General features: G+C 36.9%; 2 non-coding genes across 2 annotated transcripts; both read right to left on the reverse strand.

Moving 5' to 3' along the window:
• Nucleotides 1–17495: 17495 nt before the first annotated feature.
• Nucleotides 17496–17579, reverse strand: Trnal-uaa. The gene has a single exon. It is a non-coding gene; the product is annotated as a tRNA-Leu (tRNA).
• Nucleotides 17580–20454: 2875 nt separating this feature from the next.
• Nucleotides 20455–20538, reverse strand: Trnal-uaa. The gene has a single exon. It is a non-coding gene; the product is annotated as a tRNA-Leu (tRNA).
• Between the last annotated feature and the right edge of the window lie 1612 nt (nucleotides 20539–22150).

Below are 22150 nucleotides of genomic sequence, written 5' to 3' on the forward strand. Positions count from 1 at the left end.
GGAGGAGGTGGAGGGGACACGATGATGTCTTTGTTTGTGAAGCTGGCTAAGAACCTGTAACAAGTCATGTTCATTGGGAGAGAGACTTGGTCATCTCATTACCACTTGGCACTTGGCAAACACAATTAATGAAACCACACATGGAATTTCATTTGCTGTCTGTGAAATTTCAACTGGGCCCACAAAAAAAAAGGTGTTAATGAACAGCCCGAAGGCATTTTGTTTTAGGCTGACATCGTGTTGACACAAGTAACATTTTTGAGAGGCCAAAAATAGAGACAAATAAACAATTGTTAGGGAATTGGAATTGGAATTGAAATTGGAATGTTAAATTTGTATAGCTAAAACTGAACTGGCTGAAAAGGTCAAAGCCAGTTTGGTACAAGATCTCTTAGTATAATTTAATGGTATGCAATGGAAATGTTCTGAGCTCTGGAACCTCACCTAAAATCATGAATCTAATTAAAATGCAATTCATTGCAGCTCAGGCAGCAGCGTGATGCGCATCAAGAGGAATGCAAATCAAATATTACCCAATAGGAAGTGCATAGGGAAAATAATAATAAAATCATCAACAACAATAACAACAGCAACAGCAGCAACATGCCGCTGGCACAACAAACCTATTGCCAAGCCAAAAACACCGAAAACCCAAAGACTTCCAGCCATCAAACAGCAGCATCAGCTTCAGCACCACCAGCAGTAACAGCAGCAGCAGCAGCATCAATACCACCAACAACAGCAACACTAACAGCAACAACAGTTGCCATCTCATGCAGGCAGCGTGGATGTCGATCCAACGAAGGCGTTGAAAATTGTCAAAGAACGCGCCGCAACAGTTGCACAGTGGCACAACACAATAAATAGTTAAATAAAATGTAAAACTTTTAAATCTAAAATCAAGGATAAATGTTTTATTCAGTAATGACAAATAATAAAAAACTGTTTGAATTAAAGATGAACCATTTACTCAATAGTTTTGCAATAAATCCGTAACTCTGCTTGACTTACAATATTATTTAATTAAATTATTTGCATACCAATAGTTGGAATTCTTTAACTTTTTAAATTCGAAACTTATTTAAGCGATTTCAATTTATTTATTTATTAATACATGAATAAATGCAGTCAGCAAAAAAGTTAAGATATTGAAAATAAGACTAAAAATAATATTAAGAATTAACAATTAAAATTAATATTTATATAAATTAATAACTAAAATGAAAATAAATTTAAAAATAATTTCAGATAACAAAAGTTGGAATTCTTTTACTTTTTAAATTCTAAACTTATTTAAACGATATTATTTAATTCATTTATTAATAAATTAAGATATTGAAAATTAGACTAAAAATAATATTAAGAATTAACAATTAAAATTAATATTTAAAAATAAAATTGAAACGAAAATAAAATTAACAATGTTTTTAGATTAAACAAATAAATTCAAAAAATCATTAGCTATTATATATTTAACTATTATGAATTAATTTTATTTAGCTACGAAGTGTCTACAACATTAATGAATATATTTTCATATTATCTAAATTATTAAATGAATATATTTTCATATTATCCAAATTATTTAAAATAATTTTATTTATTTTTTATTTTTTAACAATTGCCAAATGAGACAGGAACCACTGTGCAAAAGACGCTGCTGATATTCGATTGCTGGCAGTCATGATTCAAGGCATTCGAAAAGCACATTGGTTCGGACGTCGTCCGCCCGTTGTATGCAACCTCATCTCTCATCTCTCAAAAGCAGCAGCAGCAGCAGCAGAAGGGGAAGGGGCAGCAGGAAAACGAAAACGGTAAACTAACAGGCGTTGCATTTGGAAAATCAGGAGGACCAACCTCAAAAGTGCGCACCTTAAAAATAATCTTTAGACGTGTTGGCTGGCCCACTCTCCGGCTGTGACTTTAGCTCAAATCGCAAAACAGTCGTAACAAAAATTGTTGCCAATCGATTTCATACAACAACAACAACAACAAGAAGAACCACAACTGCAGCAACAAAACGAATAAAAAATAGGCGGGCATCAAAACGATCGTCATCGAGCAACTTGTTGACATTTGCAGCATTTGGTTGGAGTTTTAGTCGTTGCCGGCATCAATAAACTATACTTAAGTATAAATAGTTTAGAGCGACTGCATTTTGTGGGGCATCAGCAACTTGTGCTGCCTCGCAGTGCATGCAACAAGTGCTTGCCACGCTGACAGTCAGTTGTCGTCGTCCAACGGGTTTTTTCTTTTTTTGCTTGTTGGCTAAGTGTGCGGCCCACAATGCTCCCTCAAACTAGGTTAGAGTTTTGGCTTAGTCATAAGCGCATTACATGAGGAAAAGTTAAGATTAAAATCAACGCGGAATTCCAAATTAAGTTATGGGAAATAAATATTTATAGTAAATATTTGCATCTACCAAAGACTTAAGTACACTTGACAAAATGGGGCAAAAAGTTTATTAAGTGCTGATTAAAACATTGTGAACTTTATCACTAAGGGATTGGTATTCAACTGAAAAACATTATTATAAAAAAATAGAAAATTGTTCTGCCAATCCTCATAAGGTTAGTTTTTAAAGATCTATGCTAAATATGATCGACATAATTATATGGTATATATATTCCAGGATCTTCAAAAATTATAGTTCTCAAAATAAAAATTTGTATCATCAAATTAGTTACTGATTTTTGTTAATCTTATTTACATAATATAGAAATAATAAAATCCTTTTAATGTTTTTTTAATTAAAAAAAAATATTTAGGATTAAAAATATTTTCCTATATCTTCAAAAATTGACCCAGTTAATGGTATATGTATAAAAAATCATTTGGAAAAATGTAGAGCAAAGATTGACGCTAACTAAAGCATTTAGACGACTCTGTTTTGTAGTAAAAAGATGAACTCCTATCTTCATTCCAGCTCTTTCATATCGCTCTTACAACCCATATTCATTGATTCTTATCAAGCTATTCCTTGTATCCCTTCACAACACCTTGCAATGATGTCAAGAAAAGGGCTACCACATCTACCACATACATAAGCAAGTAGTTCTCATGTCCGACTCCAACTCCAACTCCAACTCTCAGCACGCTAAAAATAGCCAAGTATTAATTACAAATTCCAACTATCAATTACAAGCTTATATAGGAATTTCAGTGTACAATACAATAAATCAAACATGTGCAAACAAGCGATCTCTACAAGCTCGACTTGACCAGGTTAAGAGTGGGCATTGTTTTTTGGCCCAGCTGACCAAGAAGAACGGAAAACAATTGGCCAATTTATTGCATGATTAGATTTTGCAAGACAGAGAAAAAAAAAATCAATAAAAAAGAATTCTTTTGCGCCTCAAACAAAATTGAACGCAAAAGACCATTATGATGATCAGGTTTGTCGTGATAATGATGATGGCCAAGTCGACTAGTTAGCGTACACGAAATGATATTTGTTTTATAAAGCCGCTGCCGTTGCTGACTGCACAATGTGTTGATCTTGAGATTAACAGGCGGCAGCTCGTAGAGATTCAAATGAGCACACAACGTTCAACACACACACACAACACACGACGACAATGATGACGAAGGCGATGGCGATGAGGACGACTTTAATCATGGGTATTCGAACGGTCAACCGTCTGAGTCTGAGTCTTAGTCTCAGTCTCAGTCTGAGTATGGCAATGTCGATGTCGATGGCGTTGGCGTTTTGTGAGAACAACTTCAAACTGCTTATTAGACGCAATTAACAAGACACACACAGAGAGTTAGGAAGATGGGGAGGGGTAGGGGCAGGGTCAGGGAATTGTATACCGGGTGTCAGAATCGGAGGCGTAAAGCGCCCCCAAAAACTAAAAGATTGGCAGCGGCATTTGGTTTCAGTTTATGTTCGTTTTCATCAGCTTTTGTCGGCATTTGGCATTAGCTGGGTGTTAATTTTGTTGGAACCGCCAGCTAAGCCTCAATCTTCAGTCTCACTCTTTGTGCTATGGGCCATTTTGTTGATTAATAGGATTTTGATTTCTGATTTCCATCTTGATCTTTTCGAGTTCAAATTAAACCCCTGGCGTCTGTTCGTCGTGTGATTTATGTCCCAACACAGCCCTCAGTTTTGAGATCGAGCTCGTTTCGGTTTATTTGACATCAGAACGATCCTCACTTTCATTCCATTCATTAAAATCTTTCCAATATCTGCCTCTAACACCATGTAATTAAAGGCTTAGTTATTTAATGCAATAATTTTGCAGGCTTCCGGTATTTAATTGGTTCACATTTAATTTGGTTCGAGCTTATAACAACTGGGGTGGTCATTGTATTCATTAATATGTACTGGGTGTGGGCACATTTGATTATGGGTTTACTATAGGTCAATAGACGTGTGAAGCATACTACACAGAATATTCAAGGTTAATACATACTTATAAGGCTTTCAATTTTCTATGAACTTTAACAATGCAATTGCAATGGCAATCGTTAATGAATTTGATTATAGACACTTATTAGATAACAAGCTACAAATCGAGATATGTTAGAACTGCAATTACTAATGTGAATCAAAATATAATTGATTGAAGTCAAGTTGGAAAACCTGTTGAATCTGTTTTAGAGTTATTGAATGAAATGAGTTTTGGCAACATCTATTCAATAATTTAAACGATTCAGGAAACAATAGAAAGCTGACATATTATCTTTTATTGTAGTATAGATGAATCCGATTTTTGCTTGAATTAAAAATAGTTTGGTTTATTTAATCGATGGTGATCAAGATCAGCATAATATTTTCTAGAATTTTAGTAAACGAGATATTAAGTATACATGATTCACTTTAAAATGTAAAATATGTATATTTGAAGAAAATTAAATACGGCTGTCATCATCAGTTTCTAAACTGATATTTTGTGATTTTCTTCTTGTTCCCAATTAAAGTCAACGTGCAGTCAATATATAATATTATAAAAAAATTTACTAAAAATACAGTAAATATTTTGAGATAGTTAATCATAAAAACTGAACCTTAAAAGTATAGAAGAGCACTTACCTCCAGATTATACTGTGATAAACTTATATGAAGTTTCGTTCTCTCTATCGTACTTTTTTTATATCAGACCAGCTCAGTCTTTGCTCTATTTTAAAGACGACTGTGATACTTTGAAAATTAAATTAAGAAACAGTGCAAGGGAAACTAACCTAGTTAGTTTCCTTGCCATTTCTCGCTTAACTCAACCACAGATGGGGCGCATGCTTATTATAAAGTTTGAGACAGACACAATTGATGGCACACCTTGGCACGATATCACAACAAAAGTAGAAAAATATTTTATCAAACAAAAAATGTAAATCACGCCTTGCTGGCAAAAAGCGATGAGTCGAGGCGACTCGACAGTCAAGTCGAGAGTCGAGACACACTTCAGAGATGACAAAAAAAAAAAAAAAAAAGAAAAGAGGCAAGCGGGCAGAAGATGTCGACGATTTCAATGAAAATCAAGTGCCACGAGAGCAACAACAGTGAAATAGGGTAGGGCAAAAAGCGCCCACAGAGAGATGTGGTGTAGGAAGAGGATGGGGGAGGGAGAGAGTGAAGTGTGGAGTGTAGCTAGTTGGGAGGGTTTAAGCTGCTCAGCGATGCGAGCGATATGGCAGGAAGCGGTAAAGCAAATAAAATAAAAATAATAAACCAATTATGCACTTTGCCGCAACATTGACTGGAAAAGTTTGTTGGAGTCTGTCCGTCTGTCTGTCTGTCTGTCTGTCTGTCTGTCCGTCTGTCTGTCTGTCTGTTGGGTTGGTCAGCTGCTAGCTGGTTGATGGAAGTGTTGCTTGCAACATGGCAACATGAAAATTAAATCAGAAAAATGTGTAACTAAAAGATGCATCAACCAGATAGTCAAGGTAAGGCTAAGGTAAGTAGCTGCCTGGGCTAATTCAACTAACGGCCAGGCCAAAAGCAACAGCAGGACAGTCCACACCAGATCTATCTCTCTCGCTCTCTCCCTCTCGCTCTCGCTCTGTCTTATCTCACTTGTTTTTGTACTTATGTTGCATGTTGATTTGCCATACATAGTTACGAGGAGCTGGGCGGGCGTTACAATCTGAGGTCAGACCGCGGAGGTCAACTGCACTCGCAGTCGCGGTTTCACTCTTTAAAAGGTTTCACTCGACTCCACGTCTTGTCTTGCTAATGAAGCTCCAGCTTAAGCGTCGATATTGTTATTGTTGATGAGCCCACGTTGATAGCTAAGCTGCCTGACAGTCTGCCAGTTTGTCGGACTGCCAGTCTGCTAGTTTGCCAGTTTACCAGACCAACGACAACATCTTTAGGAGCTACAGCATCAGAGTCTTTGTTTATCGTGCATTAAGTGTTTAGTATTTAGTTTGTTGTTGTTTTTTTTTTCTTGGTATACAAATTATCTTGCAACTATTTCTACTTATTATACCCGTTAGTTAAAAAATAAGTAAAAGAGTATATTGTGTTCGTTAATTTCTCTAGACCCCACGCAGATCGAGTTTGTTTTATATTTTTGACACGCCTCCTTCCGCCCCGCAAATTGAGAAAAACCACCAAACCCACATTCGTTTTTTATGGTTATTAGAGTTATCTATTAATATTATCTATTAACTCACTTTACCGCAGCAAGATCGGACAAGTAGAACGGCAGTAATAGCTAACCAAAGTCATTTAAAATTACGGCAGTACAAGCACCCAAAAGTATGCAGTAGTTTTTATTATGAAGTAATTTCTATAAAGTTCTTTAATATATATTGAAATAAGTAACGGGTATTCTTTGGTCGGGATTTCGACTACAGCCTTTCCGACTTATGTTTTTTTTTTTCGAATTTTGAAGGCTGCTCCCCGCCATGTAAATATGTGCCTGAAAATTTGTTTTGAGTACCCGAGGGTAATTAGTACCCCCTGGCAATTGGCAATTGGCAACTGGCAACAGGTTGTTGACTTGCCTCGTTGCAGGGCTTGTGGCACAAACTATGACATTTTCCGCAATTTTGTTTAATGTACTTGCCAAATGATGATAAAATATTTGCCAAAAGGTGAAAGTTTGCGGGTTCATTTCGTCTTGTGTCACAGCAAATCTTTGTTTATGCCTTTTCTTTGTCTTTTCAGCCAAGCGAAACTGAAAGTTTTGTTTGCAAATTGTTGCGCAGAACCAACAATTAGCGATGCATTTGCCAAAATGCTGGGCGGGGACAACAATGCGCCTAATGGATTTTTTACTCTTCGGATCATAAAGAGGGGCAGGAGGAAGCGGGTCATTAGGTCTACACAGTTTACAAGTACATAGAGCAGTAAAGACAAACATTGGCAAGGCAAAAACAATTTCCATCAGATTTATGTTCAACAAAACTGTTAGAAAATTATGCATGTAATATTTTAGAACAAAAAACTATGTACATATGATTATTAACAAGCACTTCTGAATTAATCGACTTAAATATTTTTAAGTATTTACTTAAATTATAAACTATAATTATTTAGAAGGTAGAATAGCTGAAAATTTGAAGTAGAAACAAATGTTTTATATGATTATCAATCGAGTATCAACATTTTGATATTTATACAAATTTAAAATTAAAAGACATTTCATAACATTATGTTTTAATAAATCTTGTCCTTCATTTAACAATTTTTCCATCTTCCGACCCATCTTTCTAATACTCGGACCTATTCTCATTTATTCACGCTTGTTCCTTTTGATTTTCACCTTTTTTTACTACCAATTATTTTTAATTAGTTTTCTGTTTACTCATTCAATTTGTTTGTACCCAATATTTGGCTTAATCGCTTCCTTTTATGGCAATATAAACAGAATAACGAATCCATTTCCGTACTGATACTGACCACTATTTTTACATCTAATCCCCGACTGAGTCACAACATAATTAGCGCACAAATTTCACGTTGCCGGCGGCATTCGTCTTTGAAGTCAACTAAAATAATTAAATAAATAAACTGTCATAATTAATTTGTGAAGCATCTGCAAAACATCCCGACAACCAAAGCGGTCAACGGCGCAGAAATCGTAAAAACAAAAAAAAAATAAAAACGTGAAAACCACAAAAAAGAGCCAATGTTGACCCAAATACTCACCTTAAATAGCCCCAGTCAAAGGGGGCCCCCAATACAAAGAGCATTTACAAAAGTTGATAAAAATTAAAATACTACAACACAACATTCATAAAATGCAGCTAAATACCTGCAACAACAACACCGAGAACAACAACAAAATGAAACCGGGGACGACACCTCAACTGAGTCACAATTTACAACGAATTTCCTTTGGGTATTAAAATACTTAATGATACCCTGTAAATATCACGTGGGATTTACTTGGACTATAATCCTGCTCATGCAACCATTCCTAAACAATTCTGCTTTGATCCTACGTATTTTAATATTTCTGTAGAAAGTATCTTAACAAATAACAGCATTACATTTTAATATTTTAGCACATTAATTTGATTTTAAAAATTGTGAAATAGTGACACTATTCATATTTATGGTATGCATATTTTAGGATTAAATATTTTTGACTTATATTGGTTATTTCTTTTAGTGAGTAAAAAAGATGAGCCTGAAATTTATTCAATGATTATTCTCCGATCCTAGTGAACTTCTTTGAATATCTTAACGAAAGTTAATAAGTAACAAGTATTTTTAGTCTACTGATTAAATGTGTCATATAATATGGATAAAGATAAAAATATTGAATGTATATTAATAACTAAGCTTACTTTGTTCTAAGATCTTAAAAGTCTGAGAGTCTCTCTTTATTCACTCAGCTGATGATTGTGTATACCTTTCTCACACATTTTATTGCTAGAGAGTATAAGAAAAATAAGAAACAAAAAACAAATTAAATAGGTAGCAGGCACACAAACCAAATATTTATCGCTTCCGGATTTTCAAATGTCGTTAAAGTCGCCGCGATCTGTTCAGTATCATATGCATAAATGTTCGCTTTATTGATTTCGGATCGTTTATTTGTCCGCTGACTGCTTACGGTTGTCAACGGCTTTTGAATAGAAGTATTTTTTCTTTCTTTTCTTGTTGTTGTTTTTTTGTTAAGCTTTTTTTTCTACGGATTTGATTGATATTCGTATCGATTGCGTTTGCGTTTGACAAGTTTTGCAATGCAACCGGGCAAGAGGCACGAATTGGTGCAACCTGTTGCAGGCTCAGTTGGCAGTTGAATTTAGATTTCGAATCGTTTCGTTTTGGCCAACTCGAATTAAATACATATATTTAATGCATTTACAAAATATCGATGACGTGCGCGGTTTGCCTTTCGTTTTAAACCAAAAATTTGGTTAACTCTTTGGTGCCTGGGAAGCGTGGCCACAGAGCACCTGACTCAGACTCTGACTCTGACTCTGCAACGTACTCTCCAATTGGACTTGGGAGCTGAGTTGGAGTCGGAGCTGTAGTCTGAGTTGGAGTCTGAGTTGCAGTTGGTTGTCGACTTCGACTTTTTGCCTTGTCGTTGGCGCATTTTCTACGCCTGTATGACATATCACCATAGATTTACATTGAATTTCAATAACTGCGACTTGTCGGTTTTGCAGTAGTTGCTTTCTGTCCAAGATGAAGATGAAATGCTGGCATTAAGTTGATTTCAAATGACTTTGTCCCGAAGCTTTCACTTTTTGCATTATTTTATTTATTTTTGTTGTTGTTTGCTTTTGGTGCGGGTTGAAAAAATATATATAAAATGCTTGTAGACCAGATCAGGATATTACAAGCAGCTGCATTTAAATACAATATTTCAAACAAAGATATGTTGGGAAAATGCGTTGGGTAAGTAGTCACATGAAAATAGTCAACGATGATAACTATTTATAAAAATACCTATTTATTTATAAAAATACCAATGTAAAATTTTAAGTAAATTATATTGAGTTAGAATTTGATTTTAATAATTGTTTAAAAACTTTTATCAAAAGTAAACTGCAACTTTCTTAGATTTTCATCATGGAAATCTGCGAATATCAATATATTTAATATCTTAATGTCATAAAAATGTTAATTATTTGTTGAAAAGAGTTTCAAAAGAATTTCAATCAAATTTCAAAAATTCTAGCTAAGATTTCTGCATTAGAAGGTGGCCAATAAAGTTTTTGATGAATTCTGCATTAATAGTTATTTTTTTTGTATATATTCAATAAATTTGCTTTATATACTTACTTATATATTTGATGAATATTATTGAAGTAAACTAAGGGCAGGTTAAGGGTTTTGATAACTATATCAGAGATATTTTGAAGTAAAATGTATAGAAATTAATGTGAAAACTTAAAAATATCTCTTTGATAAAATTTAAGAAGACATTGAAAAGCTGGACCTTAGTAAATAATGTGAATAATAAATAAACTAATAACTTCTTCATCTTAAACGGTTCTGTCTACAGAATACATTTATTGAATAATTAAGCGACAAAAAAATAAAACTGACGCCACATACACATAATTTGAGTTGAGTTTGAAAAATCCTTTTTTTTTAAATATAAAATCCTTTCATCTAAACGTAGAGACACTTAAAACTTTAAGCAAAACAAAAAAAGGTGAATCAAAATCAAAGGCAGAACAAGAGAGGGGGACAAAAAAAGGGGAGAAGCCGCCGATAATTATGATGAGAGTTCTTTCGGATCGATTCGGACTTTGGCGAAACATGGACTTCTCTTGGTTCGATGCGGTCGCTGACTTTTGCGGCTGAGCTTGGTTGATGATGATATTGGACACGATAACCATGAAGCTGTTGATTAATTTTGACTCTGCCACCGGAAATGTAAAAAGAAAAGTCGCAAAAACGTCGCTAAATGATAATGCAGCAGGCGGACTTGCAACTCAGGTCAGACACTGCGGCAAGGGGGATGGGGGGAACTGGGAATTGAAACGATGCTTTGTGCCAATAGAAACCAAGTCGAAGAGGGGCAAAAACAAAAAACAAAAACACACACACGTCACGGAAGCAGCGTATGCGTCAAGCATAAAAATATGGCTGATATTGGTTTGGTTTTTATGTGCTTTGGTTTTGGCCAACAAAAATTATGAAGTCAGCAATTTGAAAGCGGTGTTTCTTTTCGAGTTGGCCAATTTAATGGCGATTTTTAACGCTCAGGTAAAATGCTGTTGAACAATAAAGCCAAGTGCTTAACTGCTTTTAATGTTAATAGTGCTGTAAAGCTTGTTGAGCATTTTGTTTATGGGCACTGCCAATAATTTTTAAAGTTGGACAGAGTCACAATTTAACATATCAAACGGCAAGGTGTAAAATTGCAGCAGCATCGACTTTAATGAGTTGCGACGTTTGTCTTATTTGTGGCGACTTGGAACTGGACACGCTCCAGTTGAAACAACATCTCGGTTTAATCCGTTTTTCAACTAATTAGGCTACAAGTTGTTAGGGGAGGAGGGGAAAGGGAAGCCACAGGCAGCCAAAGTTCAGACGCGTTTTGGTTTCGGGCATTCATTTTCAGCACATTGACCAAAAGCGGCGCTGGGTCAGACTGACACTGGACCAACTGGCCGCAGCTTCTTCTGCTCCTGCCGCTCCCTTTTGGATATTCTGCTACTCTACTTCTTCTTCTGCTTCTCCTTCTGCTTCTGCTTCTGCTTCAACTGTTGCTCTTTCACTTCTGTTGCCGCTTCATGACGATTGCGGTGCGAGACTCACGAAGCTGCCTTCAAAAGCTGTCAAGTTAACAATCCAGACAACACAGTCTCAGTCCCAGTCGCAGTTCCAGTCTCTGTCTCTCAGTCTGAGTCCCAGTTGCAGTTGCTGTCCAAGTCTCCCAGTTCCCAGTTGCAAACGTCTCTCATTTCGTGTCCCTGATGTTGTCGTCTTCCTCTTCTGTCGGTTAATGTCATTATCAAGATCGTTTGCATTTAATCTGCATAAACAAATCAAATAAGTAAAACCGAGCCGCATTGCCCCGCAAAAGTGGCGCAGAAGTCACTCGCTTACCGCCACCGCCACCACCATGTCACGACGCCCTCAACGTCCTCAACCTCATCCTCATCCTCATCCTTAGCCAGAGATTCAGTCAGTCAACGGCGCGTCGGTAATGCGGTAATTGTTGCTGCTTTACCGCGGCACAGGCGCTGGTCAGCTGAAGATGGCAAGGCAGCAATATCTCTCTTTCTCTCTCGTTATCACTGCTTCTCTGTCTCATCCTCAGTCTGTGTCTCAGCCTCATCCAAATCGGCAACGCACGCAGCGGCAAATTAAGTAGAACAGCAGTTCGAAAATGCGGTTGGGCTGCGGCTGCTGCTGCTGTTGTTGTTGTTGCTGCTGCTGCTGCTGCTGCTGCTGAGATTTTTGCCAACAACAGCAATAACAGCAACTACGAGTATTTTGTGTGTGCTTTATACACTACACTCAGTCAAGTTGATATGGTCTTTTAAGTGTTTTGTTGCCATACAAAATGTTGCGCCAACAGGTCGTATGCGTAATAAAATTGTGCTCTTATCTATAAGAGCGTAGATAAGAATGCGTTTGGAGGTGAGCTATGTTATAAATTTAAATTGCTACATTTCTATAATTTTTAGTTAAAAAAAGTTAATTATAATAACAATAAAAAATAATAATATAATATTCTGTCTAAATCAATACCTTTTCATTTATAATAGAAACTTTTTTTAGTTTGTTTAAAGTCATTGAAATACGAACGAACTTGAAAGAAAAACTATTAAAAGTTAAAAATAAAATTTAAAAAAATAATATTTGTATTTTAAATTAATTGCATAACATTCGAAACAAAAACTGTAATGATAAAAAAAAGTAAAAGGCATGGGATATTCAATAATTTTTTGTTTTAATAGGTACAACATTATAAGACCCAGAAAGACTTAATCAAACCGATTAAAGTATTAGTGTTATTTTTTATCGAATAAGATGAGATTAGAAAATGATTATATAAAATAAAATAATTGTTTAAATTTATGAATAATGTTATTTACCATATTTGTTATATTTAAGATACAAAATCAATAACCGAGTTTCATTTCACTTTAAAAGCATTTGAAAAGTGTAAATATATAGCTAACCACAGCATGGAGGGCTTGGGCAGAGCTTAAAGATTGCATCGTTTCATCATCTCAGTGCAATCTGGGCAGCTCCCAGGCTCGGGCTTAGGTCCAGGTCCAGGAACATCGGACGCAGAGTCGAGTCGTGATAATGACCACCTATAGAGCACACGCAGCATACCAAAAGGAGACAGCGGACAGAAACATCTGAGCCCAAAAAGAAGCTGTGCACACACACACACCAGCACACACACACTCGCTTAGAATGTTGCAACAGTGTTATTCTATGGGCCCTTAAGATTTCCAACAAATGTTCGAGCCGCAGCTTCGACTTTTGACTGTTGCACATGCTGAGCGTTGCACTTAGTTAAAGCTTGTTGTTGTTGGCATCTCTGCTGATGATGATGGCACTGACTGCGACTGCGACTGCGATGCAGAAGATCGTCGCAACCTGATTGGGAACTGGGAACCTTGGCTGCATTTTGCGTTTTAAAGCCTTTGAAGATGCAAGCAGACGCAACAACGCAACAACGAGAGGCACTTTTCATAATCTTTGAGATGAGCAGGCGACTGGCCGAAAAAAAGAATTGCACAAGAGCTGCTCCCCATCCACTTTGTGGATCCCTGAGCATCCATGCTGCGCCTCACGTTCGCTCATAACTTCTCATATACTCATGTATATACCTCGAGATGCACTGTAGTCTCCTTTTGCTTTTGCAGCAGGTTAATGAAATGCGTTTTAACAAAGTCTTCAATGATGTTGTTCTTTCTGCTCTCCCTGCTTCTTTCTCTCGATCTCGGCATTCCTTCTTTATAGGCACCTTTAATGTTTCAATATACTGAAGTTAGCCAAAGCTTATGTATGATCAATGATCAATGATTGTTGGCGTAGCGTGTGGCCTTCTTCTCAGTTAATAATTTACAGTCCAGTTTTTATTTTATGACCAAGACTAGGATTCTGTCTGAGCTTTTAAGTTGTTCCAGTTGATTATTAGGAGAGAAACTAAGTCTTTTTTGCTGTGGTTTTGATCATGAAATGAAAATGAAAAGACTAAAAGAGGATTTGCATATTAAATTTGAAATTAGAAAGTGATCAGCTATAAAAAAAAACTTAAAATTTCCCAATTAATATTATAACATAACTCTTATACCTATAAAGCTCTACAAAGTCTTTACGGACACTTCAATTCTGGGATATTATTATATATATAGAAAAATGCATTTTTAGAGGAATTTCCTGAAAAGACAGAGTTAAGTATATTTATCTCAACTTATAAACTCCTTACTCTTCCCATATTCCATGTCAGTTACAGTCAGATGTCTAGCATTACCCAACTACAGTCATATCACTGACTCATCAACACCAGCAAAAGCCAAAATACAAGCCCAAATACAGACAGCGACTTTTAGCCTCTGGGCAATCTGTCAACTGGCGTCTGACGATCTAAGACAACAGCCAGAGCAAGACAGGCCAAGCAAAAGCGAAGTCCGCCAACCGACCTACAACTCAACTGGCTAAAAAGTGAAGACTGTAAAAAAAAAAAACCTAAGGCCTAAGGCGCTCTACAACCGCGTTACGCGCTAGTCCGCTGGTGACGATGAACTGCGATTGGAACTGTGTCTGGAACTGGGAAGAGAGACTGAGACTGAGATTGCGACTGAAACTGCGACTGAGACAGAGACAGAGACACGTCGAGTTGACTTCTGTGGACTGTGGGCTGGCATCATGGCTATCAATTGCCCAAAAGCGTTGCACAAATTGAAACGTTTGACTATATTTGGGTCAGTTAAAGTGATCACATTAACAAGTCAATAGGAGTGCAATATCCTTTTAGGGCATCGCACATCAACAGGAGTGTAACAGTTGGTGGTAACCGGTGGCATTGTCGTTGCCATTGCCTGCTCCTAGACAACTGCTGGGGTGTTGACACTGCCACCAGATTGATGTGTACTGGTTTCCATTGGTCACCAAAAGGTGACCAGACGCAGCGTGAGAACTGGTATGTGACTGCCCCAAGGGAGTCAGGCAACTCCACACACAATCTGGCAGGTATATCAGAGCATAGCCGGAGTCTGAGAGAGCCAGAGTTGGGCAGGGCACAGTGGAGTGTGTTTAATTGGGAAGTGCAAGTGCAGGAGACTGATAAGGGCAGGTTAAAACAGGTCAAACAGTGTTTGATTTAGATATAGGATAGCTATTTTTCGAATATAAGTTTTATTTTATATCTAACTGTCATTAGTAGAAAAGTCGAAGCTAGAGATTATTTTAACAAAAGATATAAGTAATAAAATTCTATGGTAATAAAATCGAAAAAAAAAAATATTCAATCGTTTTGAAATTTAAACTTAACACATAAAACGCATTAAAAATAAGAAAATTATAAAGTATTAATTAAGATGTTAATCTTTGGCTTATAAACGTTGTATTAAAGCACTAAATCTAAGCCGCATTAATATAAATAAGTCAATAAATAAATAAGTTTTATAGTTTTAGTCCAATTAAATGAATGAATTTTATTTTTGCCAATAAAATATTATTAGGTATAACTGCCAGTAGAAGTGGATATCTTCTGCAGTCCTTAGCTTGTTCTAGCTCAGAAGAACATTTTTAGACCCCGTACTTAAAAAAAGTACAGGGGTCTATTAGGTTTGTTTTAACGAATATGTGCGTAACAGGCAGAAGGAGGCATGGCAGACCCTATAAAGTATATATATTCTTGATCAGCATCAACAGCCGAGTCGATATAGCAATGTCCGTCTGTCCGTCTGTCTGTCTGTCTGTCTGTATGAACACCTAGATCTCGAAGACTATAAGAGTTAGAGACCCCAAACTTGGTATGTAGGCTCCTCTATATTGCAAGCAGATCAAGTTTGTTTAAAAATTCGGCCACGCCCCCTTTATCGCACACAAATCGAAAAACAAATTTCATATCCAAATTATTAGAACAATTTAAAAGCTAGTGACACCAAATTTGGTATGTAGATTCCTCTATCTTGCAGGCAGGTCAAGTTTGTTTCTTTTTTGAATCGGACCACTATATCATATAGCGCCCATAGGAACAATCGGTCGAAAATCAAGTTTTAGTATGAAAAACTTTTTTGTTTAATAAGATATCGTTACCAAAGTGATTAAATATGCATAACAATTGGTTTTGTATATCCTGTTCAAAGTTGGTTCAAATCGGACTACTATATCATATAGCTGTCATAGGACCGATCGTGCGAAAATCAAGTCTTAGTATGAAAATCTTTAATGTTTTATGAGACATTGTAACCAGTATGATAGAATATGCATTTAAGTTAACTAAATATTTTTTAATTTTTTCCATTATTAGTTTTTGCCATAGTAAGTACGGGGTCTCCGACAGTCGAGTAGGCTCGGCCGACTAGTTTTTTTACTTATTGCATTGAATGACCCGGCCATTAAGTGAATTATTTTTTAGCAGCTTCATCGTGACTGATTTACACAGTAGAAGCCAAGGAGGATACTTTAGACGCATGTGTAACCTTTAAACCGTTTAATCTGACAAAGGAAATAAATAAAAGAATTAACATTTATTTTTAAGCATGCGCTCAAGTATGTACCTCAGCCTGCATGCCCCATCGTTGTGGCAAGAATATGCCGCATCCAGAACACAGAATGCAACTTGACGGCGACTATCAAAACCGAAGCGAAAACCAAAACCAAAAACCGAGCGAGTCAACGCAGTCAACGGAGGCAACGGAGGAGAAAAAGCCACCTAAAAACCAGCAAGCAACACAAGCACCGAGACAAACAGAGGGCCATGTCTAAAGCATTTTTGAAACATGCGAATTGCTTGTACGTGACACGCAACAGCAAAAGGAACAGCGAAAGGGATGACGACGACAGCGATGGGGATGAGGATGAAGATGAGGATGAGGATGAGGATGAAGATGAGGCTGAGGCTGCTCACCCAAAACACAAAGAAGAAATAAGATGACCATGTCCAGTCAACCACTTAGCCATGAAAGCGGTAACTACATGCAACAGATGAAGCATGCGCTGCGGCATGCAGCGCACTCAGCGATCAAAACTAAAATGCCAAGGTAAAACTAAAGCTCAAAACCCGAAAGGTAAACGCATAATGTTAAGGTAAATGCGAAGGCAAAGGTAAAGGTAAACTCAAAGGTAAACTTTAAGTACTTGGAATGCGTTTGCAACCAGCAAGGAGCAGAAGCTTCGCCATGGATCACACAAAATGAGTGCTGTTGCAGCAACAGTAACACTGCTGCACTACGCACAGTGTCCTCAAGCATAACTCAACTGAACTCAAGTAAACAAATTCATTTGTTTCGCTAAATAAATTTAAGTAAGTATTAGTAAAAATAATAATTATATTCATTTGTTTCGCTAAATAAATTTAATTAGGTATTAGTAAAAATAATAAATATATAATCGGAAAATAGTTTAAAAAGATAGTTTGGATAACATTCACAGCTGTCAGGTGTGGGGTTCGAACCCACGCTCTCGTATGAGAACCAGAACTTAAGTCTGGCGCCTTAGACCACTCGGCCAACCTGACTTGCTGAACGCCAAAAACAAAACTGAGAACTTTTGTAATCATGTAAATTAAAACGATTACTCCTTATCAGTTTTGAGTATTTTTAGACTTTAGGCAATGTATATAAAACATAGAAATTGTGTAAGCAAAAGATTAATTTACTTATGAAATTCGATAAGGCTGAGAAATATTTAAGCTGTGACACATAGAAATAATAATTTTCAGAAGCTGTGTGAATATCAGTTGTGGTTTCCCCAAAACTTAATATGTTTGTATACTTTTAATTTGTTGCGTTGCCCTTAAAACAATCAATAAATAAAAAAGTATACCATTAATTATAATAGGACTAATTTTAATCAAGCCTAAACCGAACCTCACAGAACCGGTTCGGGTTTCTTTGGTGTCCGAACTAGATAATTGACCACGAATCCGAACCGCACCACTATTCTGAATTATAGCTGCGGTTAGAATAAAGGTAATTACACAATTATCATACTTTTGTAATAATAATAAGCATTTAAATCAACAACAAATTTTAATTTTTTTTAAATTTTGATTTAAGAAATAAAATCAATTGATTTACAAAATTACTGACAAACGAGAGCCATAAAAAAATTTTGTTGTAATTATTAAAACAAAATAATTCAAATCAAAACTTTGAGTTCAGTGGGTATATGAACCGGTTTGCGAATCGAACATAAGTCCCGCTCTTTGACTCGTTAAACCGAACCGAAAATTGTCCAATGTTTTTGATGTTTTTCAGCCTAAAAATTTCCTTCACTGACTGTGCTCACCACTGTGCAGGGACGCTCAATGAAATTTATTTGGTGATGCTTGAGCGAAGCGTGAAGTTGACTGCTGCAGAAGCCTCGAACTCCAAACTGAAACGCAGACGCAGACGCAGACACAGACGGAGGCACAGTAGAAATCACAGTGGTTGGTGCCCCTGACTCTTAAAGCCTCAAGGAGAGACCCCAACCAGAACAGAGAAGATCTCGGGAGCAGAGCAGAAAGGCAGCCGCGATCAATTTAATCGCGCAAATAATATGCCTGAGTCGCGGTCGCAGTCTCTGTCTCTGTCTCTGTCTGGGCATGGATTTAAGTCCTGGGACCTGGGCAATAAGTACAATAAGTAAATATGGAATAATCGTTATGTGTGCCATATGCGCAAAAGGGGTCGAGCCTTCTTATCGCAATAAAAAGATCAGAAAGTGTGTGACCGAAGCTGACTTTTGCATTTCTCAAGAATTTCAACCTGTGCGAGAATTTCGCATTCGCCTCTTTCACTTTGACACTTGTCCAAGAGTCCAAAAGAGGTCCAAAAGCGGACCAAGAGAGAGATCCGCGAGTCCATTGGTCCATTGGTTCATTGGTCCACTTGTTCGCTTTGCTGCGTCGGTGGTGAATGAAAATTACGCTAATTTTGTGATCCACTTATGTGCATTGTATACCCTGGAATGGCACAGCAGCAGCTGGGATAATCGGCAGAGTTGAAACGGCAATGTTGGATGGACTTCAATGCAATTACATGCTGCTGGGCCCATAAGTCAGAGACAGTCGGCAATGGCGATGGCGATGGCAATGCAGACAATGTTCCAATTCCCTGCCAATTTAATTGGCTTTTACACCAAACGTAACGTTGTTTCCTCTCCAGATGCTGTTTGCTGATCCTCGAGAGCAGCTCATGACACGTTGCGCGAATCACTCAAATGTCACCATAAATTCCGCGCATGCGCACACATTGGTATGCCTATTTTTGGGATCTACACTCGCACACACACACACACACATACTCGACACACTCACTCGTCACAATTTCACTCTGGTTACCAAGCTCAACCTCATGTCAGTTTCATGACGAGCGCTTTTGTTACCATTTTTCCATCTTGGCCATAAACTGCACTGCACTGCACTGCACTCCACTTGCCACTCGCTGACAGTCTTGGCCATGGCTGTAACTGAGACGAGCGGACTGTGCTTTTGCGTATATGCGTATCTCTCTTGTTACCGCTTGGCGCTTACCAGTTGCCTATTTTGGGAGTGGCGCTCTTTCCTTTTACCCCATTTACACCGCCCCAAATGTGTAAAAGTGTGAATAGCCAATTAGCGTTGCCACGCCGAAATGGCCAAAATGGCCAATGGCGCTTTCAACCAAAGGCCCAACTTGTTCGTTTCGTTTTAGATTTATGTTGTCTATAAATCTTAATCAACTTGCCATATTACAATTTACAGTAACATTTATGATTCCAGCTTAAAGGTGCTTTTGTTATTTAGGATAAAAACATTTTACGAATTAAAAAAAATCAAATTATTTAGTTCGTACAGTTTAAATATCAGGAACATCCAAATATTAAAGCTGAAATCTGAAATAAGTTTTATTGTATTCTTTTCTTTTTAATTTTTCCAAAGATTTAAAATAATAAGCAAAACGAACCTAAAAGAATAATGTCTACGTTTAGGGGGTAATTTCAGACATACTATTTTTAAATGGCATATCCTGTAAACATTGTAACCTATAAAATAAAAAAAAACTATAACGCTTAAATATTAAAGCTGAAATCCAAAATAATTTATATTGTATACTTTTTATAAATTTTGTTCAGATATTATGGGAAAAAAAAACTATGTTAAAATTTCAGACGTATCATTTTTAGATGGGGTTATCCTGAAAACATTGTTACAACCTATAAAATTTATTAGTAAAGTTCTGTGGTGTCGTCCAAAGTAGACTTTAAAATTCTTTTCCCAACACATCTGGGTACGAGAAAATGTATTTAATAGCCCCTACTTTATCCAACTTTTGAACATCACTGATACAGTTAACAATACTTCAGTCTCCATTTATCCAGAAAACTTTCTAGGTCTCAAAAACTATAATTTGATGAAATTCCAAAAATGTCAGGTGTGGGGTTCGAACCCACGCTCTCGTATGAGAACCAGAGCTTAAATCTGGCGCCTTAGACCACTCGGCCAACCTGACTTGTTGTATAAGGAAAACAAAACTGAGAACTTGCATAAATAGTTGAAATAAATGTTATTTAATTTTAATCAATTTGAAGAGTATTTAAAACGTAGATAATTTAGACATGTTAAAATAAAAATGAAACAGAGAAACTGTACAAACGTATGCTACCTGATAAATATTCTCATATTATATGCGATTATTTAAATACAAGAAATAAGACCTAGAAATAAGAAAACTCAGTTGTGTTGTCTCTAAGAAACTCACAAGAAGTTCTTGATTGAAAAAAGTTTGACAGTTTAAACATAAATAAAATTCTTAACACCCCACATGGAAAATCGCAAAGAAAACTTCAAGACATAAATTATTGATATCCATAAGCAAGCGACAATTGGAGTCAACTTATGTTTCATTACGCTTATTAGTGGCAATCAAAACGCGCACAACATGACTTTAATAACGTTTTAACATTTAATATGGATTTCCATCAATCAGAGCAAATGGCAACTAATTTTTTGTACATGGCGCAAACTGAGGGAAAAACACGCCTCCCCTAAACGATTATATCATACAAATTAATAATGGAGCCGCGAGCACAGTGTTGGATTGGGAACTGGAACTGGAACTGAAACTGAAACTTGAACTGGACATGAACGCACGTACCGATCGTGTTTTGCCATATAAATTGTGCATCCAGATTTGAGATGTGAGCGATGGCGATTGGAAAACTGAAAGTAAACTTAACAAATTTTCACGCAGCAAACGCAGGTGCAAAAAACTATGCAGTCGATTAATTAGATCAGAGCTATATGGTCATATATCTAGCCACAGTCAGTGACAGACTGACGCAGTGTGTGCGTGCCACATGTTGCAACCTGGCTCAAACACATCTCCAGCTGGCCAACATCATAATGATAATTATGATTGCCAGACTCAGACTGAGACTGAGACTGAGACAGAGACTTGGTCACTTTTTTAAGCAATTTTCATTTGAGCATCAACTGAGTGCGCCCGCATCATCATGATCATATCATTATCATCATCACTCCTGTCTGCTGGCGACAACAACGTTTGATCTTTGCCAGCTTGTCGCACCCAGCATGTCCACCAAGTTGCACGCAGCGCCTCCTGGCTGGAGACGTCTCCAACTTGAACAGCAACTCTAACTCTGATTGCAACTCCGACTTCGACTCCGACTTTAATTTCGCCTGCAACACTGACATTAGATGGCGCTTGTCTACAAATGTTCGTTGTATCAAATGAGTGTGGCATGCTGCGCATGTGCAACCAACAATCCCCGATATCTATTTATCTCTTTTTAGTGCCAGCGAATTGAGTTATCATCTGTGCTGTCAGCTGCTTTGTAAAAGTTGCCAGTCTCTTAATCTGGATTCGGCAGGGAATATAAAAGAAATACGAGCTCTTTAAGCTGCAGTTCTTATCTTTATAGAAGGTCTCGCTATTATCAATTGTCTTGAAGTTGTTACATGCTTGTCCCAGTTGAATTCTGGTCCCTTTCCAGCTCCTTCCTTAATAAGAAAATCATCTGAGACTGCATTGTCAAAGCTTTACCATTAACAAATTCTTTTCCCGTCAAAAATTGAAGATAACGTAATGCAGAGAATGCCAA

Source organism: Drosophila innubila, assembly GCF_004354385.1.
Source record: "Drosophila innubila isolate TH190305 chromosome 3R unlocalized genomic scaffold, UK_Dinn_1.0 2_E_3R, whole genome shotgun sequence".
Taxonomy (NCBI): Eukaryota; Metazoa; Arthropoda; class Insecta; order Diptera; family Drosophilidae; genus Drosophila; species Drosophila innubila.